General features: G+C 44.4%; 1 pseudogene; it reads right to left on the bottom strand.

Moving 5' to 3' along the window:
* Window positions 1–4,654: 4,654 nt before the first annotated feature.
* Window positions 4,655–4,804, bottom strand: LOC140283482 (U2 spliceosomal RNA; annotated as a pseudogene).
* Between the last annotated feature and the right edge of the window lie 9,949 nt (window positions 4,805–14,753).

Raw genomic sequence — 14,753 nt, 5'->3', positions numbered from 1 at the left:
TCTGCTCTTGTGAAAAAGCAAACAGCGGTGCAGGATGGAAGTTTCTTTAATCTGCTGAGAAAAGAGAGTGAATGCGAAGCAGACTTTAACACGGCTCTGGGAGCGAGCCGAGTGCGGGCTAACCAGGAGAATTGCTTGAAAGAAACGCGACACCGAATGAGCGGTCAGAACAAAGCCTCAATACGGTGTTCCTGTGGTGTTTTTATAAAATGTGGTGTAAAAAAAGGTGTGAATGCCCCATAGAAAACTAAAAGGTGGAGCGGAAGTGTTCGGCTGCAAGAAGGTGTGAATGTCCGACTATATTTGGTGAAAAGCAGGTGAAGCAAGGTCTGAATGCCCAACCTTACATCATCAAAAGCGAGATCAGAGGTTTTTGGCTGCAAGAAGGCCATAGTTTGCCAAAAGCGGGTAAGGTGCGAATGATCGGCTAAATATCAACAAAAGTGGGGGCGGAGGTCTTCGGATGCAAGTGGGTGTGAATATCCCACCATACAAGTATGGTGGAGAGGAAGCTGTGAATGGCCGACCATAGTTTGCAAAAAGCGGGTGAGAAAAGGTGCGAATGTCCAACCATACATGATCAAAACAGGGAGCGGAGGTGTTTGGCTGCGACAAGGTGTGAATGTCCACCCATAATTAATGAAAAGCGGGCAACAAGTACGTTCGAATGCCCAACCATACATCATCAAAAGCAGGAGTGGATGTGTTCGGCTACAAGAAGGTTTGAATGTCCAAGCATAGTTTGTAAAAAGCGGGTAAGAAAAGGTTCGAATGCCCGAACATACACCATCAAAAGAGGGAGCGGAGGTGTTCCGCTGTAAGACGGTGTGAATGTCCGACCATAGTTGGTAAAAAGTGGGTATGAAAAGGTTCGAATGCCCAAATTCGGCTGCAAAAAACTGTGTTCGGCTGCAAAAAGGTGTGAATGTTCGACTAAATTTTGTAAAAAGCGGGTAAGACAAGGTGCGAATGCCTGACAATCTATGATCAAAAGCGGGAGGAGAGGTCTTCGGATGAGAGTGGTTTAGGATTTCCAACCATAATCTATAAAATGCGGTGAAAAAAAAGGTGTGATAGAACACTAAAAGGTGGAGCGGAAGTGTTCGGCTGCAAGAAGGTGTGAATGTCCGACTATATTTAGTGAAAAGCAGGTGAAGCAAGGTCTGCATGCCCAACCTTACATCATGAAAAGCGAGATCAGAGGTGTTTGGCTGAGAGAAGGCCACAGTTTGCGATGCAATAATTAAAGGCCTCATGCCAGATGTCGCCACTGAAGTAAAGAACATTTACGTGGGATGGTATGAGGGTCCTCGTTTGGCTGACGTTCGCCGATATGCTCGCCATGCTCAGAACCAAGTTGAGACGCGTAAGACAACCAAAAGGGACAAGTGTGAAAAGGAGCTGCATTTGGCAGCCATGACCATGTATTACGCAGTTGGTGTAAACAGAGCACGAGGCCGAAGTCGAAGACGTGGACGTGTGAGAGAGGAGGTCGAAATGGGCCACGCCAGAGCTATGATCCGAATATTTGTTTTTACTGTGGCCAGACTGGACACTGGAAGAAGGACTGTCCACAGCTGAAAAGTGATGAAATTTGGCCAAAGGCTGACTGAGGGTGGGAGGCAGGTTCTGGACGTCACGCGGCAGCGGAGCCTCCACTAATGGGTGATAGCACAAACACACTCACACATTTTTCCTGCTCTGTGTAGTGAAGAAACGCTTGCCGACTGTGATTCACGTAGTAAAGTTTTGCATGCTAGTTCCGTCCTAGAGCAAAGATATTTCTCTCAGAATATAGGAACATGTTCATCAGTAGTGACGTCAGGGGAGTTTGATTGTCCTCCAAAGTTAAGTGGAAATCACGTTTACTCTATGTCTGCATCAGGCCAGGTTGTGAAGGAGAAAATGATATCGCCCATTGCGTGTGTCACTCCCGATGGGCTCTCCTTCAAACACTCATTTTTGTTATCGGAGTTGTGTCCCATTAACCTAATGGGCTGTGATCTCATGTGTAAATTAGGCATTATTTTAACTTCTACACCAGAGGGTATTAACGTTATGTTACAGTCTGACAAAGTTTTCACAGCAGTGCAGTTTGATTCATCTGCACTTACATATGCTTATGAGTGGAAACTTCCCAGTTCTCCTTTTTCACAACAACTAGTGGAAGAAGCAAAAGCGTTAGTTTCACCCCTTTCTGATTTCATGCAACCTGCTGATTTGCACTGAAGATCACACATTTCTTTGGGGCCTGACAATGACTATGAGAAGAAGTGAAAAAATATGTGCGCCTACTTTATTGGCTGTGTCGCTCACTCCAGAGCAATTCGATTTTTTTAATGTTTGTGGTACTCGCCCTCACATTTCCTTGGCCAAACCTACACACTGGCATTGACAAGGTGTGGGAGAGTTTGTTGCTACATGTCAGAAAGAAACGGATTGGACCGTTTCACCTGCTGATCCAAATTTGATGTTTTCTGAACGATTGTCAGCATACAAAAAAATATTTTTGAGTACAATGCATTGTCAAAGAACTGTGGAATTAATTCCTACCACAGAATCACATTTTGAAGCATGTTTTTAATCTGAAAAAGATTTGTCTTCGATACCCATGTTGGCTGAAGTGCCCAATGATCTTTGGGCGAAGAGCAAATATGATGTGGGGTTGTTTATTGTTGAAACTAGATTAGAAGTAGATAAATATGAAGGACAAAGCAGTTTGAACTTGGTTTGAGAGAAGGAATTAATTTTATTGCAAAATCCGAATTCATGCATAACTCGTCAAATAGATAGTGATGTGTCGTTCGTGAGCAATTCGTTCGACATGAACAAATTTTTTATATGACTCGGGAGTAACGAGTTGTCTCAGTGAGTGATTCGTTCATTTTCATGCAGTACCCTTCCTCACCACATGGCAGGCGGCAGCTTCATAAGCTCAGTCAGCAGGACAGGAAACAGTATTGATTCGTTCATGACTCAACTCCTCGACTGACAGGTCCTCGCACAGGAAACAGTATTGATTAGTTTACGACTCAACTCCTTGGGTCTTCGTTCATTTGTCACGTTTTAAATTCTACGTTTCATTTGACAGGCTGAAGAGCAGTAGGCACAACAGTTCGTTCACAAACCGGATCATTAATCTCATAGACTATTCTACCATCAACAACTTGGAAACCACAATCGACTCTCTAGATGCAGAAAAAGCATTTAATGGAGTGAACTGGAAATTTTTTTTACAAACTATGCTCGGACATTCAAACCTTCTTGTAACCGAACACATCCAGTCCTGCTTTTGATGATGTATGGTTGGGCATTCGCACCTTTTTTTTTACCCATTTTTGAAGAATTATGGGTGGACATTCACACCTTCTTGAAGCTGAACACCTCCTCTCCCACTTATGATCATGTGCGGTTGGATATTCGAACATTTTTTTTCATGTTTTCTAGCAATTATTGATGGACATTCAGACCTTCTTGCAGCTGAACACCTCCGCTCCCGCTTTTGATGGTGTATAGTCGGGCTTCCGAGCCTTTTCTTCCCCGGTTTTTACAAATTATGGTTGGACATTTAGACCTTCTTGCAGCCGAAAACCTCCGTTCCCTCTTTTGATCATACATTGTCCGGCATTCGCACCTTTTCTTACCCGCTTTTTACAAACCATGGTCGGACTTTCACACCTTTTAGTAGCCAAACAACTCCGCTCCCGCTATATATTGTGTACAGTCGGGTATTTTAACCTTTTCTTACCCGCTTTTTACCAATTATGGTCGGACATTCACACCTTCTTACAGCGGAACACCTCCGCTCCCTGTTTTGATCATTTATGGTCTGGCAATACTACCTTTTCTTACCCGTTTTTGAGTAATTATGGCTGGACATTCACAGCTTCTTGTAGCCGAACACATCCACTCCTGCTTTTGATGATGTATGGTATGGCATTCGAACCTACTTGTTGCCCGCTTTTCATTAATTATGGGTGGACATTCACACCTTGTCGCACCCAAACACCTCCGCTCCCTGTTTTGATCATGTATGGTTGGACATTCGCACCTTTTCTCACCCGCTTTTTGCAAACTATGGTCGGCCATTCACAGCTTCCTCTCCACCATACTTGTATGGTGGGATATTCACACCCACTTGCATCCGAAGACCTCCGCCCCCACTTTTATTTATATTTTACTTCACTTTTACTTGATATTTAGTCGGTCATTCGCACCTTACCCGCTTTTGGCAAACTATGGCCTTCTTGTAGCCAAAAACCTCTGATCTCGCTTTTGATGATGTAAGGTTGGGCATTCAGACCTTGCTTCACCTGCTTTTCACCAAATATAGTCGGACATTCACACCTTCTTGCAGCCGAACACTTCCGCTCCACCTTTTAGTTTTCTATGGGGCATTCACACCTTTATTTTCACAGCATTTTATAAAAACACCACAGGAACACCGTATTGAGGCTTTGTTCTGACCGCTCATTCGGTGTCGCATTTCTTTCAAGCAATTCTCCTGGTTAGCCCGCACTCGGCTCGCTCCCAGAGCCGTGTTAAAGTCTACTTCGCATTCACTCTCTTTTCTCAGCAGACTAAAAGAAAGTTTCATCTTGGGGTCCCTGAAACTTCCATCCTGCACCGCTGTTTGCTTTTTCACAAGAGCAGAGGAGAGCGCACCGTTCCCAGCGGCACTGCAGTACCGGGTCGATGCTTGGAGTGAACGGAGCAAGCTCCTTTTTCAACTCCTATTGATACAAATCCATTTAATATGTGGTCCTTGCATAGACATATCACAACTTGGTTTGAGTGAAGGAATTAATTTTATATCAAAATCCGGAATTGTGTAGAACTCGTGAAACGACGCTTATTCTCGGATTCCTGAAAAGGTTTAGTGTTGTTCTCTCCTATCCTGCAAAGTACAACGTTCTTTTTTGTTTAAAGCTATTTGGACATGGATAAATATGAAGGACAAAGAAGTTTTAACTTAGTTTGAGTGAAGGAATTCATTTTATATCAAAATCCGAAATTGTGTAGAACTCGTAAAAATAAGCTTATTCTCGGATTCCTAAAGGTTTAGTGTTGTTGTTTCCTATCCTGCAAAGTACAACGTTCTTTTTTGTTCAAAGCTATTTAGACATGGATAAATATGAAGGAAAATGCAGTTTTAACTTGGTTTGAGTGAAGGAATTCATTTTATATCAAAATCCGGAATTGTGCATTATGGCAGCAGAATTGTAGTCTGAATACCTTTATGCCAAACAGATTTGCTTTGCCAAGGGAAGTTTTATAATTGTTTATTGTTTATGTTTACAATATATAAACTAGCAGAATAAATAATTCATCCTCCTGGTCCCTCCCACCCCGGAGAGGGCAGCCAGAGACTGGCTGCAATAGGCATCCCCGCTACCTGGGACCCAACACAGGGCAGGAGGGCCTGATGTCCACCAGGCTCGGGGCCTGCAGTCACCATATTCCGGGAGCTACTGTACCCCCAGAAGGAACCCATCCCGCCCCACCCCACTCAACCCAACCCCACCCCAGAGGACCTCTACAAAAACAAACAAACAACAACAAAAATCAAACAAACAAACAAACAAATCACCCGGTTACACCAGTCGCAGCAGCCCGGGCCTGAGACCCACCATCACCCAGGCCCCCCCAGGCCCCCCCCAACAGGGGAAAAGCACACCCCCATACAGACCCCCTCCTCCTCACCGCACGCCCCAACACCCTAAAAAAAACAACCACCTGCGGACACCTTGGAGTTCCCAGAGCAACAAGGCCGGCACCAGGACCTGCACCAACCCACGCATACTGTGGCATGTCCAGGGCAACCCAGACCCCCCAGGCACAGGCAGGGCCCCGCCCCGGGCACAAGGCAGCGGCAAGCCACCAGGTCCAGGCCCAGCTCCACCACCCACGCCAGAGCGGCCCCGTCACCCGGTACAGAGCCAGCAGCCACCACCCCAAGGCCCCTAAGGGACCCCGCCCCACACCGCAAGACAGCCCCACCCGCAAGCCCCCAAAACTGCCCTCCAAGCCCGACACACAGTCCCCCCCAGCAATGACCAACCCGGTCCCCACGACCCGAGAGACCACCAGACGCCCGAAGCCACACAGCCCCCCCCCCAGCACACACCCAACCGCCCAGAGCGACGGGACATCAACCCACCACCAACACTATGTGATCAAGCTAATCAGAGGGGACCAGAGAGAATTAAATTCAGCCAATTGATGTTTTGAGGAAGCAGACATTGTTTCCATGCTAATATAATCTAAAAGAAAATTTCTAAACTGGTTAATACACAGATTGTTCTTCGCTTTCCAGTTCATGAGAATAGTTTTCTTTGCTATACATAACACTGTGAGGATCATGTGTGCTAAGCTAAATTCCACGTTGATGTTGTCTAAGTCACCCAGTATGCACAGTGTGGGGCATGCAGGAATGCTACACTTTAGCCATGTTGATAGGTCCGCACAGACTTCAAGCCAGAACTTCTGGACAGGCGCACAAAACCACAAAGCGTGTGCATAATCATCAGGTGTGTTATCTGTGCAATGTGAGCAGATGTTTGAGTGTGTTAGACCCATCCTGAACATCCTTTGTCCTGTATAGTGTGTTCTATGAAGAATTTTGTATTGTATGAGCTGTAAATTAGGATTTCGAGTCATTGTGAAGGTGTTCAAACATATTTGTGGCCAGAAGCTATGACTAGAACTGATGGATAAATCTGCCTCCCATTTTGAGGACGGTAGAGACATTGTGTCATCTATCTTAGACAATAATTTATATATTTTTGATAGTAGTTTAGGGGTGCAGATGCTTAGAAATTCTGCTACCCTAATCGGGAGTTGTAAGTCTGGTTGGTGGAGGATATATTTCTTTGTTATTATAGACTTAAGTTGTTGATATTCTAGGAATTTATTGCTGCCTATCTCATGTTGTGATATGAGCTCATCAAATGAAATAAAATGTCCATTATATGTTCCAGATGTTTGATTCCTTTGATCTTCCACAGAGTAAAGTTTAGCATTTTTTTGTTTTGCAGGATGTCAGGATTGTTCCAGATGGGTGTAAGCTTACACGGGACAAGTGAAGACTTTGTTATTTTAAGAAATTCCCACCAGGCTGTCAGAGAGGTGCTGATGTTAATGCTTTTGAAACATTTGTGATTTTTCACTATTTGACTAATAAGTGGCAGGTCAGAGATTTCCAGATTATCACACAATGCTTGTTCTATACTTATCCATGTTCATCTATTGGGCTAGGTTTAAACCATTTTGATATATACTGTAACCTATTGGCTAAGGAATAGTGCTGAAAATTAGGTAAATCTAATCCACCCTGTCCTTGGTCTTCTGTAGGGTTTTTAAACTAATACGTGGTGGTTTGTTTTTCCACAGAAATTTAGAGATGCATGAATCTAGTGACTTAAACCAAGTAGCAGGTGGTTTTATGGGGATCATTGAGAACAGATAGTTAACTTTTGGTAGTATCATCATTTTAATGGTTGTAACTCTCCCCATAAGTGATATAGGTAAGGACTTCCAACGAGAGAGATCGTCCTTTACTGTCTTTAATAATTCCACATTGAGGCGGCCTGTTGCCACTGCGGGTTCTTTCAGAGAGACTCAGAGACAGAGGACGGTTCAACGTATAGTTTATTTAACCCTTTTTCATGAATGTGGAGTCGTTCGCAGGCCTTCCCTCCCGGTTCGTGCTGCCGACTCCACTTCAATCCTCCTTACAGCTCTGAGTTTTTTAAAGAGGAGAGTGATTAGACAAGTGACTGCCGGTGTACTAATCACTCACCTAGTCCTGCTCCCCAGAGCTCTCTCCACAGCTCTCTCCTGCAGCTGATGCACCACGCCCCCTCCACATACCTCCACCGCCTGACCTTGGCCGGGGAGCGGTCCGGCCTAACCCCCCCCCCCCCCACACACACACACACACACACACACACACCTCGCCATGCGAGCTGTAAAGGAAGTCGGCCACAGCCATCTGTGCCCCCGGCCTATGGACCACTTTGAATTTAAAAGGCTGTAGTGCCAGATACCAGCGGGTGATCCGTGCATTGACATTTTTCATTCGGTGGAGCCACTGGAGGGGAGCAAGGTCCGAGCAAAGGGTGAATGGGCGCCCCAGCAAGTAATACCGCAGAGCGCCGACCACCCACCGGATGGCCAGGCACTCCCTCTCCACCGTGTTGTATCTGGTCTCCCTCTCGGATAGTTTCTGGCTGATGTAAAGCACTGGGTGGTCAACGCCCCGCACCTGCTGGGACAGAACAGCCCCCAACCCCCTTCCCGATGCATCAGTCTGCAGGACAAATGGGAGAGAGGAGTTAGGTGTGTGGAGAAGAGGCTCCCCACAGAGGGTCTGCTTTACCCTCTCAAGTGACACCTGGCACTGCTTCGTCCACCGGACCGGATCAGAGGGACCTTTTCGGGTAAGGTTGGTCAAAGGGCTGGTCAGCTCCGCGAAGTTGGGAATAAATCGCCGGTAATATCCGGCCAGCCCCAAAAACCGCCTCACCTCTTTCTTGGTCTTAGGTTTTGGGCAGGCTGCAATCGCTGCTGTCTTGTCTACCTGTGGACGCACCTGTCCGCCGCCCAAGTGGTACCCCAGATACCGTACCTCCCTCCATCCAACTGCACACTTCTTTGGTTTGGCCGTGAGCCCCGTGACTCCAGCACTGCCGCCATCTGCTGAACATGCTCCGCCCAGCTGTTGCTATGGATGATGACGTCATCCAGGTAAATGGCAGCATACGCAGGAACTTACATCATGAAAAGCGAGATCAGAGGTGTTTGGCTGAGAGAAGGCCACAGTTTGCGATGCAATAATTAAAGGCCTCATGCCAGATGTCGCCACTGAAGTAAAGAACATTTACGTGGGATGGTGTGAGGGTCCTCGTTTGGCTGACGTTCGCCGATATGCTCGCCATGCTCATAACCAAGTTGAGACGCGTAAGACAACCAAAAGGGACAAGTGTGAAAAGGAGCTGCATTTGGCAGCCATGACCATGTATTACGCAGTGTGTGTAAACAGAGGACGAGGCCGAAGTCGAAGACGTGGACGTGTGGGAGAGGAGGTCGAAATGGGCCACGCCAGAGCTATGATCCGAATATTTGTTTTTACTGTGGCCAGACTGGACACTGGAAGAAGGACTGTCCACAGCTGAAAAGTGATGAAATTGGGCAAAAGGCTGACTGAGGGTGGGAGGCAGGTTCTGGACGTCACGCGGCAGCGGAGCCTCCACTAATGGGTGATAGCATAAACACACTCACACATTTTTCCTGCTCTGTGTAGTGAAGAAACGCTTGCCGACTGTGATTCACGTAGTAAAGTTTTGCATGCTATTTCCGTCCTAGAGCAAAGATATTTCTCTCAGAATATAGGAAATTATGTTCATCAGTAGTGACGTCAGGGGAGTTTGATTGTCCTCCAAAGTTAAGTGGAAACCACGTTTACTGTATGTCTGCATCAGGCCAGGTTGTGAAGGAGAAAATGACAATGCCCATTGCGTGTTGTCACTCCCGATGAGCTCTCCTTCAAACACTCATTTTTGTTATCAGAGTTGTGTCCCATTAACCTGATGGGCTGTGATCTCATGTGTAAATTAGGCATTATTTTAACTTCTACACCAGAGGGTGTTAAGGTTATGTTACAGTCTGACAAAGTTTTCACAGCAGTGCAGTTTGATTCATCGGCACTTACATATGCTTATGAGTGGAAACTTCCCAGCTCTCCTTTTTCACAACAACTAGTGGAAGAAGCAAAAGCGTTAGTTTCACCCCTTTCTGATTTCATGCAACCTACTGATTTGCACTGCACATCACACATTTCTTTGGGGCCTGACAATGACTATGAGAAGAAGTGAAAAAATATGTGCGCCTACTTTATTGGCTGTGTCGCTCACTCCAGAGCACTTCGATTTTTTTAATGTTTGTGGTACTCGCCCTCACATTTCCTTGGCCAAACGTACACACTGGCAGTGACAAGGTGTGGGAGAATTTGTTGCTACATGTCAGAGAGAAATGGAGTGGACCGTTTCACCTGCTGATCCAAATTTGATGTTTTCTGAACGATTGTCAGCGTACAAAAAAACATTTTTGAGTACAATGCATTGTCAAAGAACTGTGGACTTAATTCCTACCACAGAATCACATTTTGAAGCATGTTTTTTATCTGAAACAGATTTGTCTTCGATACCCATGTTGGCTGAAGTGCCCAATGATCTTTGGGCTAAGAGCAAATATGATGTGGGGTTGATAAAAGGCTGTGAACCAGTAATTGTCACCCCTAAATCAGACTTTTGTCCATGTAAAAAACAATACCCTTTTAAGCCTGAAGCAATTAAAGGGATTAAACCTGTTTTTCAATCTTTTCAGAAAACAGGCGTTATTGTTCCTTTTGAAAATTCACCTGTGCTTACTCCATTGTTTCCTGTTAAAAAGATTAAAGATGCTGGCCAGCCAGATGAATGGCGTTTTGTACAGGACCTCCAAGCGGTGAATGCTGCAGTTCAGCCACATGCTCCTACTGTGCCCAACCCACACACTATTTTGTCTCAAATTACATCAGATGCACAGTTTTTCTCAGTGGTTGACTTGTCGCCAGTGCACCCTGATAGCCCATTTTGGTTTGCTTTTTAGTTTGAAGGGAGATCTTGGACTTTTACCCGGTTATGCCAGGGGTACTGTGAAAGTCCCACTATTTACAATGCTGCCCTCAAAGCTAGTCTGGATTAACTTCAATCAACCACAGGCTCTGCTCTTTTGCAGTATGTGGATGACATCCTTTTATGTAGTCCATCTAAACAACAGTGTGAAAAAGACAGTGAATCTGTTGAAACATCTTCCTTCTTATGGCCATAAAGCCAGCCTTTCTAATTTACAGTTTGTACAGGACGAAGTCACCTTTTTGGGTCATGTGATTTCTAAGGATGGGCGCTCACTTTCTCCTAAACGTGTTGCTGCAGTTCAGATCATTCCTAAACCGGTTACTAAAAAACAGCTTATGTCATTCTTAGGTATAACATCTTACTGCAGGAACTTTATTCCTAACTACTCTTTTCTCGAAGCTCTCTTAGGTGCTCTTATCCATGGTAAAGGCCTCCAGTCAGCTGATCGTGTTCCATGGACTCCTGAGGCTGAATCAGCCTTTAGTCAGCTTAAGCTGGCTCTTCAAACAGCACACACTTGGCATTCCAGATCCTCATAAACCTTTCATACAGGCAGTTGATGAGAAGCATGGTTGTATGACATCTGTTCTTATGCAGGAACATGGGGCAGGCAAAGGCCAGTGGCTCATTTCTCAGCAAAACTGGACTCTGTGGCTGCAGGCCTGCCTGGTTGTCTTCGTACTGTTGCAGCTGCAGAGAAAGCTGTCCTGGCCTCCCAAGATATTGTGGGCTACGCTAATTTGACTGTTTTGGTTCCTCATGCTGTTGCCATTATTCTTCTCGAGCAGAAAACTTCACATCTTTCAACTGCTCGTTGGCTCAGATACACCTCTGTGATATGCCAAATGTCACTGTTAAACGTTGTACTGTTCTGAATCCTGCTACTTTGCTTCCAACTCCTGAGGATGGGGAGCCTCATGACTGTGAAGCTGTTTTGGAACAAGTTTGTACACCCCGACCTGATCTTTTAGAGACTCCTCTTCCAAACTCTGACATGATTCTTTTTGTAGATGGATCAGCTTTGCGTGATCCAGCCACAGGTACTAACTGTGTTTGGTTTGCAGTATGTTCTTCACATGACACTTTGTTGTCTGGTTCTCTTCCTAAACATTTCTCTGCTCAAACTACTGAGCTTATTGCACTTACTGAAGCTTGTAAGTTGGCAGCTGGTAAGTCACTATTTACACAGATTCCAGATATGCTTTTGGTGTTGTTCATGACTTTGGTGCGCTGTGGAAACACAGGCATTTCCTTAAATCAGATGGTAAAACTATTCTGAACTCCAAGCAGGTTTCTGATCTTCTTGATGCGATCCTTTTGCCTACAGCAATCTCGGTCTGTAAGTGTGCGGCTCACACTAACTCAGACGATCCTGTTGCTTGTGGCAATGCCAGAGCTGATGCTGCAGCTAAGCAAGCAGCTAAATCTTTTCCTGTTTTCGCTTCCCTCTCTTTGCAGGCAGAAGACTCCCTCACAGATCTCCATGCTTTGCAAACTTTTGCCTCTGCAGATGAAATTTGGTCACACTTAGCATACTGACTGTCAGTGTAAACGTTAACAACCTTTTTGTTATTTAATTTACAAGCTTCAGTTAAAGCTACCAATTCTACCGCTTGAACAGAGTAATTTTTTGGTAGTGGTTGTTTTAAGAAAACTTCAGTTTTTGTTAATACTGTAAATCCTGTAGCATTTGTGCCATCAGGGTTTTTTGCTTGACCTGTTGAATAAATATAGTTATTTCTGCATTTTCATAACGTATATCAGTTAAGTCTGGCCTGGGTAAAACACTGATGGTTATTTCTGACATGCAATCATGAGGCTTTCCATCTGTGGGGTAGGTAGCAGTGTGGATGGATTAAGTGTAGCACATCTCTCGACAACAAGGTGTGGCTGTGAAAGAAGAACTGTTATGTAGGAGAGATGTCTGGTAAAGATATTTTGTTAAGTAACCATATCACAGCCACTGCATGAGGTACCTTAAGTGTTAATGGGTGAAATAACACCATTATTGTTGATGCCTGCACTGCCAATGGCTTCTGGCCATTGATTCAAAAGTACGATCTCGTCCCTTTTTCCCCCTTTCAGTGGACACTGGCCCCTAATTACCGCAATTCAGCAGGGGGTCTTTCATTAGGAGTACTGGACTCCCCCGTGCACGGTTTCAGCTCCGACCCTGGACAGCGGAAAAAACGTTGAGATCTGGTTTGAGGACCCAATTGTTGAGAAAAGTCTCTCAATGAGACTCAGAGTTGCTGGAGTCAGTTAATGCAAAGGTTTAATCTTGCAGCAAGTTCAAGAATGTGTGTGTGTATGGGTGTATGTGTGCGAACGTGTGTGAGTTTGTGAGAGTTTAAAGAACCTGTTATCCACAGGCAGGTCTTAACTAGTATGGCACGGGTCCAGCCTGTCTCATCTTTTTTGGAAGGTCCAGCGCTCGGCCGTAACCCTTCTGTCTGTTTGGACTCTCACATACATTCGGTTAATCATAGAAAAACGAGAACAAAACTTTTTAGCCCCTTAAATTCATAAAACAGACATGGTGCAGTTATTTCCATTCTAGAAAATAAGAGTAATCACCACCATTTCTATAAATTCTGGATATTCTAACAATCTGAATCTTTTTTAAATGTTCGATGAAGCCCTTTGCTGTTCTGTTTAGAGACTCAGCTGATCATAAACCAAGTTTTGCTCTTGAACCAAGCTTCTAAACTCTTCACCTTTTTCATTTCTCAGTTAGTATTCACTTTAAAACTGATTAAAAGAAAAATTAAATGAATGCCTATCAACAAATGTGGGATCTAAACTCTAGTGCTTCCTCTAAAATAATTTCCTTTCTCAATTCAGAAATGTGTGTGTTTAAGTCACAACTCCCGTGACACCAAAACGGCTTTCTTTTCTCTCTTTTCTCTACACTCTGCACTGTGAGCACACACACCAAATCAGAAAGGCTTTTTTCTCTCTTTTCTACATTATGGACTGTGGGGACACAAAACCGCTCTCTTTTTTTTTTTTTGATTGTGTGCCAGGGCGTTGTCTCACGTATTAGATTATGCTTAAGATACGAATGGGTTTATCAGTCACATCAGAATCCATACATACTGATCCTCCCGTAATAAAATGGTCGGATCTTATCAAACACACTTTGTTTCTTGTGACAAGTCAGCGAAACAGCGTATACACGTCAAGACACTGAATCAAGTTTGCCACAAGAACTCATAAGTTTGGCAGTATTGCTCTGCCGTCAGCAATCATAAACCCATTTTATTTTCATGAGACATGTGCAGGCACCTCTTCATCTACTGTTCTATCACTATGAATTAGTTTATCTATTATCAATAAGGATACTTCTACAACTACTATCAAAGATGTCCGGACTTCTTATGTTGTCAGTTGCTATATATGAATAAGTGGGTTGCTACTGAAAAGCATTAAGCATGTCACACAGCCCAAACATATAACATTTCAGGACACACCACACAGTTAACAACCACAGTGAAGCGTGTCAAAGCCCAAACATGTAACATTCAACAGGACACTTACACAACATATTCAAATCAAACAGTCAGACAACATACAAGAACATATACCCCAGCCGGCATTGCTCCCTGCCTATTTTCCTACAACTCACTATGTGTGCGCACACCTTTATTCACAAACTCTTCAACTTATACTCTTTTACCGAAGCTGCTACAGCTCGATTGGCCAAATACCCTTAGATCCTATTTCGGTGAATTTGACATCTGCCTTGCATTTAACAGATTAGCGGTTTAGCAGTTTTAATTTAGTTTGAGTGAAGGAATTCATTTTATAGCAAAATCCAAAATCGTGAAGAAGAAAGAAGAAAGTAAGCTTATTCTCGGATTCCTGAAACTTTAGATTTGCTCTTTCTTTTACTGCAAAGTACAACGTTGAGCAGCACTAATGAGTTGTTTCTATTTTTGGCAGGCTTTACCTTTGTGGATGAAGCCCTTTCTGTCAGTGCAAAAGAAATCTTGTTACTGTGCAGAGTGACTTCTCTGAGTAGAGTCGCCTTACTTGTTGCGACTGTGCCGATGTTCGAAGCTGGAGTGCAAA

Source organism: Leuresthes tenuis, unplaced genomic scaffold (assembly GCF_036924035.1).
Source record: "Leuresthes tenuis unplaced genomic scaffold, fLeuTen1.0.hap1 SCAF_23, whole genome shotgun sequence".
In the NCBI taxonomy this organism is placed as follows: Eukaryota; Metazoa; Chordata; class Actinopteri; order Atheriniformes; family Atherinopsidae; genus Leuresthes; species Leuresthes tenuis.
Note: the sequence above shows the minus strand (reverse complement) of the source record. Positions and strands in the feature narration are given on the sequence as shown.